Here is an 8169-nt window from a genome sequence, read left to right as displayed (position 1 = left end):
CAATGAGAAGACAGCCATCTACAAGGTAAGGAGAAAAGCGTCAGGAGAAACCAGCCAGGCGGCACCTTGGTCTTGGACTTCCAGCCTCCAAGACGTAAAGAAGGCTGAGCACCAAGGAACTGATGCTTTAGAATTGTGGTGCTGGGAAAGACTTGTGAGAGTCCCTTGGACAGCAAGGAGATCAAACCAGTCCATCCTAAAGGAAATCAACCGTGAACATTCATTGGAAGGACTGTTGTTGAAGTGCCAATGCTTTGACCACCTGATGTGAAGCACCAACTCATTGGAAAAGACCCTGATGCTGGGAAAGATTGAAGGTAAAAGGAGAAGGGGGTGACAGAAGATGAAATGGTTAGATAGCATCACCAAGTCAATGGACATGCATTTGAGCAAACTCCAAGAGATAGTGGAGGCAGAGGAGCTTGATAAGCTGCAGTCCATGGGATCACAAAGAGTCAGACACGACTTAGCAACTGAACAATGACAAAGCTTCCCAGCGTGTGTACTTTGTTATGGTGACCCTAGAAAAGTAACACAGGGCATCAGCAAGCAGAAGGTCCTACAGACTAGGTCTCAGCCGAAATAATCGTCGACACTGTTTTCACTACATCTTCCCTTCATCCAGACTCACTTCCTACCTGGGACTTTCCACTCTGTGAAATAAAATTCTTATTTTATGGGACGACAAGAAAAATTTAAACATAAACACTTCTTCTCTGCCCTTCGTTCTCCTCTCTCCCTCACTGTGCACTGTGTATCTGATTATACATGGACCAGCCCTCCCCCATCAGCAGGATTACCTGCTCAACCATAAAGAGCGATGTTCTCTTAGCATCAATACAACAACTTCTTTAAAAAAATCACATTCCTTCTTGATCTTGTGCAGGGTCACATGAACCACCATGAAGACACTCAGATCTGGAGTAGGTAAACTGTCAGTAATAATGTCATCTGATCAATCTATAAGTCTGTTTGTGCTTATATTTAAAATGGATAACCAACAAGGACCTATTGTATCACACAGGGGACTCTGCTCAGTATTCTGTAATAACCTAAATGGGAAAAGAATTTGAAAAAGAGTAGATACATGTGTAAACATAACTAAATCACTTTGCTGTATACCTGAATATAACACAGCATTGTTAATAAATTATATTCCAATATAAAATAAATTTTTAAAAATATTATGTCATTTGATGTACAGCCCTCTCTCTCAAAAAACTTATATAACCATGCTTTGACTTCTAATGGATGGAACAAGTCTCAGAGCTTGCTGAGCTGTTCTTCCTGGGCTATAATCCTCAAATCTGGCTCTATTGAAATTTTCCTTTTTTTTCTTAGGTCAGCTGATCAATTGTTCATCGACAACTTGTCCAAGGTAACCATGCCCTCTTCTGACAATGAGTGTACTCTTGACCCTTAGGTTCCTAAGACGCAGGAACTATGACATTTCTCTCCTATCACCCAGAGATTTGTGCTGTGTATAACAAAAGGACTTATCTGATGCTTGAGGACTGGTGAATATGTTCCGTGGTCCTTAACCTGAATCAAAGGTTCTTAACTTCAGGGAGGTTCATGGATGAACTTTAGGAGCTTGGCCACAGCTTTCACTAGGGTAAAAGGGAGTCCTAGAATTAAAAGCTTGAAAAACCACCAACTTTGAAAAAACACTTCAAGGGTCTGACTTTTGTTGGACCCTTCTGACCGAAGCTGATTTTATGTGGGTCAGTTCATATGTAGGAATGTAATAAGCTCCTTTTTATCAAAGTTCTCCCATTTAGATACTGGATAAGTGTCTAAATCCATGCCACAGCTCCATCTGTTAGTGTGGTATTGGAGTAGGCTTATTGTCCTCAGCTTCATGAGCTGTAAACTATTTTAGAAACAACAATTTTAGAAACAATTAGTTTGGATATCTGCCCATAAACATTTCCAAAATAAAGTCATACTTAGATACTGTGGATTCAAGGTTAAAAATACACACATTGTCTCTTTTCTCTGTTATCTAATTGTAAGAAATACAATGGGTCTTTTTAATCATTTAGATTAATAAGACCTAGAGCAAAATCCTATATAACTGACAGTCAAAATTCTCAAGCTTTGCCACCTACAAATTCCTTAGGTACATATTTACATTTGAGAGATAAATCCAGTTTACTCTAACCAAGTTATTTGTTATGTTAACAGATTTCTGTAGGAAATTTTATTAGGATCATTTTGTAAAAACATAAAATATCAATTTTAATATTAGAAAAAATACTTTTCTTGGTCAAATCTTTTCCCCACAGCCCTCCAGCTGAAACTTTCCCTACGTTCTCAATGAATTGATATAATTACCTGAAACCAATCTCATGAAGACATGTCAGACAAACAGGGAATGTTGTTATAAGAAGTTAACACTTTAGGTCCCAGAGAAAATTTTCTTTAGCCTTTCCAGGTAAAATCTTCGGTAAAGCTCGTCCTTCAGTAACGCTTGTCCTATGTACCCTGTAGGGCTTCCCAGGTGGCGCTAGTGGTAAAGAACCTGCCTGCCAATGAATTAAGAGACATGGTTCCTTCCCTGGGTTGGAAAGATCCCCTGGAGGAGGGAATGGCCACCCACTCTGGTATCCTTGCCTGGAGAGATATCCCGTGGACAGAGGAGCCTGGAGGGCTACAGTCCATGGGGTCGCAAGAGTTGGACACGACTGAGGTGACTTAGCTCACACACGCGTACCCTGGAAGAGTCCCACCACACCTGAGGTCCTCAGAGCCTTTGAAGAATCGGTGCCCATGTCTCCCACACTTCTCAGACCCAGATGTGTGCAGAGGCAGAGGAGAACCAGAGTTTAACACAGCCCACCCCTTTGATCCTTCTCTGAGGAGACTGCTCACACCCCAGACCTTGGCTAAGGAAAAACATCCCATTGTCTGAGGCAAAAGGACATCACGTCATTTCATCCTGCGCCTGGCAAGGCAGTTTGGAACAAGCGATCCTGATTGCAGAGACATTGAGACAGTTCCCAGCTGCACCGTGACTTGTTTGCAGTTCCTAGGCAACTTGCCCAGTTTCCTCTGCTCCCAAATTTTCCCAACTGCAGAACTGAGATAATTCTTATTACCTTTCTCTTGCAGTGATCTGAAAAATAAATAGGGCCAATGTTTCTAAAGTGACTAAAGACAATTGTCTGAGGGCGTATTTGCCTAGAATTACAGGTGGGGTTTTTCTTTCTTTTTGATAATGTTGTTTGCCTTTTGTGCCAATTTTGGCATAAACGTAGTAAAATTTAAAGCTACTTTAAACTCTGACCTACCTAATGTTAATGGAACGTTCACATTATGCCAAACACTGTGCTAGGCACATGGAGAAAACACAGAGACATGTTCCCACCCTCAGGGACCTCGCAGCTCATGGAGAAGGAAGTGTTAGAGCCTAGATATTGAGTAGCGTCAGTCAGCAAGGTAGCTGGGTTGGAATCCTGCTCCACATTCTACAAGCTAGAGACCCTGGAAAAGTCACTCAGTTTCATCAAGCTCCCGTCTCCTTGTGTAAAGCATAATCACTAACATTTGAGGGTCTACTGGGTGGCAGGAGGTATTTACCTACTTAGGATGTAGAACAGCCATCTGAGATGGACACTATTATTATCTCCTTATCTGTATGCACATCTTATAGATAAGGATTCTGAATCATAGAGACTTTATGTGACTCATCCCAGGTCATACACAGTTAGGAACCAACGTGCAAACCCACGTGGTGTGGCCTCAAACGTGCAGACTTTCCCACCAAACCACACTATCATCGAACGGACGTGATGGTCACTTCATGTAGACTGGGCAGGATCAACTGAGACGGATGCATAAAGAACTGTTAACCAATGTCTGACACATAACAAATGTTCAATAAATGTGGAAGTAGCAGTGGAAGAGATGAAACACATATGGAAGTAATGGAAATAGTAAGTCTGTTTCATGGGAAAGCTCCCTCTTACAGATCAATCATTATACAGGGGGTTATGGTAGGGAGTTCTGTTGTGGAAAGAAAGGTTTATGAACTGCAACATTTCTGGATCAACATATAAGTGATCCAGACTATGAAGGAATAGTGCTTCATATATATGTAAATTTCTGAAGGTCATCTTTTGAAAAGTTTAAAGTACCTGCAATATCCTGCTGTTACTAAATTCAGACGCATTCGTGAGAACAGTTTTTGCACAGGAGACGTAAAAAATGCATCTACTACGATTATTCTTTCCCCTTCCTTAACCCCCATCCCCCTCCAAGTTCCTTTAGGAAGAAACCACAGCATGGAGTCTCTTTTCAGTCTCTTTTAAAATTAAAAAACTCCCAAAAAGAGATCCTGCTTGTAAAACCTTTTAGAGTTGTTTGAAAAAGAGAAGGGGGAGAAAAAAAGGCGCATAAGGAGCCAAGTGCTTATATTCTGGCCAAGTTATGAGCCTCTGAGAACAAGAGCTTGAGGGGAGGACAGTTAACCCCATTCTCTCGGGCAGAGTGAGCTCCTTCCCGCGGGTCTGCACTGCCTGTGACGCTCAGCGCACCCTCGCCCTCCTCGGGAGAGGCTGGACCGCCGGAGAACTGCGGGAATCCGCAACAACAAAAAAAAACGATGACAGTCTGAAATATGTCCCAGTGCCAACCTCCGAATTCGTCTGTCACCTCAGACCCTGACGAGTTGACAGAGCAGCAGAATTTCAACTCCAATAGACCTGAATGTGTTTCTGGGCAAAGAAGCAGAGCTAAACAAGGAGAGAGATTTAAAGAACATTGGGCATTTGTCAAACTTATTTCCAGGCTGTGTGCAAAGACAGGATTCAGCTGCAATTTTCTCCCACGGCTCTGGGTCCAGCCACCTACCTGAAGGTAAATTTTAAGAAGTTTACTGTATTGGCTTAATTGTATTTGTTAACCTAGTTTGCATGATCAGATAGAGAGGTCTAATATTTTTGCCTAATACAAAGCCACTTGTTAACAACAACAATGAAAAAAAAAAATCCTTCTGCATGATTTACAGAAAAACTACTTACTAGGGAATTTTAACACTAGAAGTCATGTTTCCTTTCCTTCCCCATGGTTAAAGAGCAAATACTAATAAATGATGTTTACAAATGTAAAAATATTGTTGGCCAGACTAGCATTCAGATCTTGGTGAAGTCTGAAATCCTGAAATGTGTTTTGCAGAAATACTTGACTAACTGTATTAAATAAATCAAAAGAAAGGTGGTTGTTAAAAATAAACTTTCAAATCAAAGTAATTTGGGTGTTTTCCCTGTTTAAATTATCTAAAGTTATTCAGTCATCACCACTTTCCCAGTCTTTTACCTAATAGCAATGTAGAAATGGAACATTTTGCTTCTCCAAAAGATAAGAAAATTTCTATAGTATTATATTCATCTTTGATCGCTTCTTTAGTTATTGTGAATATTTTTTTTCCTGATTCCCTTTTAGAGTTTTCTGACTCATTGTCTCTTGTCTCCTTCCATTATTTTTTTAGGATGCATACTCACATACACAAAATTCCTAATTCCTAATAATGTTTTATTTAGGAAGAGATAAAAGGGGAAGGGAATCAAAGAGCTAAAAAATTATCATAACTCCTATATTGTGAGGTACCTTCATTTCTGACTCTATCTTCTAAAATAAAACAATAATGCAAGCCATGCTTCCTCATTCCTTCTGGGAATTAGAGGTCGCCCTGCAGGAGAAAGCCGTGCTTTCAACTGCAGATCAACGCTGTTGATCTATAACCAAGAGGTCTTGCGGAGAGTGTATCCCTTTCGAACTGCCATTAATCTGCAAAGAGGTTAAATATGTCACCTTGGCATTATATCCGAGCTCCCCTCTGGCCCAGGGCCTAAGTACACTGAATAGAAATGTTCACTTGGTCCAACTCAGCAGAAATCTTTTTTTTTATTCTCCCCTTTCTCATGGATATCAGTCTTTTTCAGTTCACAGCTTATTCAGCTCAGCCCTGATGGTTATGACTATCATTCACTATGACTATTTAAAAAAAAGGACACCCCTTTCAGGAAATATTTAAGTTTATATTTCTGTCCATTCAGTAAGAGCCAGCAAAGCACAGAAGTCTGTTTCATCTACTGACCATCCAGTGCTGCTTTCCACATTTTGGAAAAGAATATATATATGTTATTAATCAATCTTGTTTATTTTCTTTCAGGGAATTTTTGTACAGCCATTTAGTAATTCAAGTCCTGGGCTTTCTTTTCCAGATCCTTTGGTGTTTAATCCCCAATAGGCACTCAGGCACAGTTTTACTTATCAACTAAGTAAAAATAATAAATAGTGATGACAGAAATGAAATGAATAGTGATGTGTCTAGACAGTTTCAAACATTTTTCATTTCATTTCCTCTCAACTGCTTGTTATTTTTATTCAGTTGATCTGTAATATAAAACATTGCTATCTTATTTAAATTTAGCACAAGGTCCAGAATGTGTTGGGAATCTTTTTCCCCCAAGAATATAAGTGACTAATTTTCAGACTCCACATATCATTTTGGAACAACCTCTAGTGAAGGAGAAGGAAGCCCCAAAAATTCAGAGGAACTTCCCCTGTAGGCCTGGATGTCCAATTAGGCTAGGAACTGGTTCACACAAGGCCCGCAGAGCATCTTCTCCCAAGGGCTGTGCTTGCAATGGTGGTACCACCTGAGGCTAGCCTGATTTTTATCTTGGGCATTAAAAAATGGTCAGAAGTCTGGGGAATAGAGTGTGTGGTATGGTCTTGACTGATTGTAGGGAGATAGTGTAATAAAGTGAGTAAGATCATGGGCTCTTTAAACATACAGATCTGGTTTACATCTGGCCTTTACCAGGGTCTGTGACTTTGTGAAAATAACTGTTTGATCCTCAGTGCCCTCATTTGTGGAAATCGGGATCTTAAAATTAGTTACTGCCTTAGCAATCTGTTGTGAGAATTGAGAGGAAGTTAGCTATGCCTGATATATTTGAATCAATCTATCGATCAGAGCTAATATGAATGGAACTCTGTAGAAAGGGAATTCACTCTAGCTTTTCCCTCAGGGTTTCTTCCTTGTAGTTACACACTTGCTGTAAAATAAAATGTCAATGCCAGGTCTATGCCTAGAAGAGTAGGTAGATCATGGGTTTCAGTGTCTTACACGCCTGAGTTTAAATCCTGACTTCTGCCTCTTACAGGCTATGCGAGCTTGTGGGGTCACGTCACACCTTCTGGACTGAATTTACCCATCTATTAAGCAAATAGTGATAATAATGCCTACACTAGGGTGGTTGTAGAATTTAAATAAGGTGTTTTTTTAATGTCAGGTACCTCACTTGGCAGAATACTAGACACAGAGTGAAGAAGTTTTTAATTCATTTTTATTGAAACATAGTTGCTTTGCAATGCTGTGTTAGCTTCTCCCGCATAGCAAAAGAAATCAACCGTATGCATACATATATCCCCTCCTTTCAGATTTTCCTTCTATTCAGGTCACCGCAGTGTGCTAAGTAGAGTTCCCCATCAATTGTCTGTTTTATACGTAATATCAATATTGTATACGGGTCAACCCCAATCTAGTGAGGAACTGTTTGATTACACACTTGGAATAATTTTTCTTGCAGTAAAATTGGGGGTCAAGAAAAAAATATTCTTTGAATTTTCTTTTGATTCAAAGAAATAGAAAAATAAATAAATCTGACCCCTAGTGAATTCCCTTGGGTGTATGTGGGTGGGTGGGGGGAGAAGCTCAGCATAAAGTATTACTGCTTTACCAATTAGTTGCTTCATAATGGCCAAGTCAAGTGAAACCAAAGTGAGCTTTCTGTTTCAGATTGCTGTTAAGAGGGGTGAGACGAAATGGGGCTTTGTGTTCAAATCTGTTTTATTGGCTACTTGGACAGGAGAGAAGGCCCCAACATTTCTCCTTTCTTATCTTTTCTAAAGGCAAGAATAGGAGTTTTGACTTGCTCTTGGGGTTGTTGTTGTTTTTTTTTTTTTCTTGCTCTCTCTAACTGAAATTCTCACGCCAGGGTTTGGGTTTTGTTTTTTGTTTTTGTAAACCTCTCCCCTATGTTCCTAGGACCGAAATGTCAGCTGCTTTTTCTGGCTACATGCAGCAGGAGCCTCCTGTCGTCATAGCAATGAAAGCGTATAGAGAGACTCGAGTTTCACAACCCTCTCTGTGAAATC

The 8169-nt window shown here is 40.2% G+C and overlaps 1 protein-coding gene across 2 annotated transcripts in view; it reads left to right on the top strand.

Moving 5' to 3' along the window:
* The first annotated feature begins 4441 nt into the window (after positions 1–4441).
* The window catches only part of SPARCL1 (SPARC like 1), a 51103-nt gene continuing 47375 nt past the window's right edge, over positions 4442–8169 (top strand). For both annotated transcript variants that reach the window (XM_004009982.5, XM_060417413.1), the window contains exon 1: positions 4442–4860. The gene's annotated coding sequence lies outside the window, so the exon portion shown is untranslated. The remainder of the gene's footprint in view (positions 4861–8169) is intronic.

This window comes from Ovis aries, chromosome 6, assembly GCF_016772045.2.
Source record: "Ovis aries strain OAR_USU_Benz2616 breed Rambouillet chromosome 6, ARS-UI_Ramb_v3.0, whole genome shotgun sequence".
In the NCBI taxonomy this organism is placed as follows: Eukaryota; Metazoa; Chordata; class Mammalia; order Artiodactyla; family Bovidae; genus Ovis; species Ovis aries.
The sequence above is the reverse complement of the archived record's forward strand: the minus strand, read 5'-3'. Positions and strand labels throughout refer to the sequence as shown.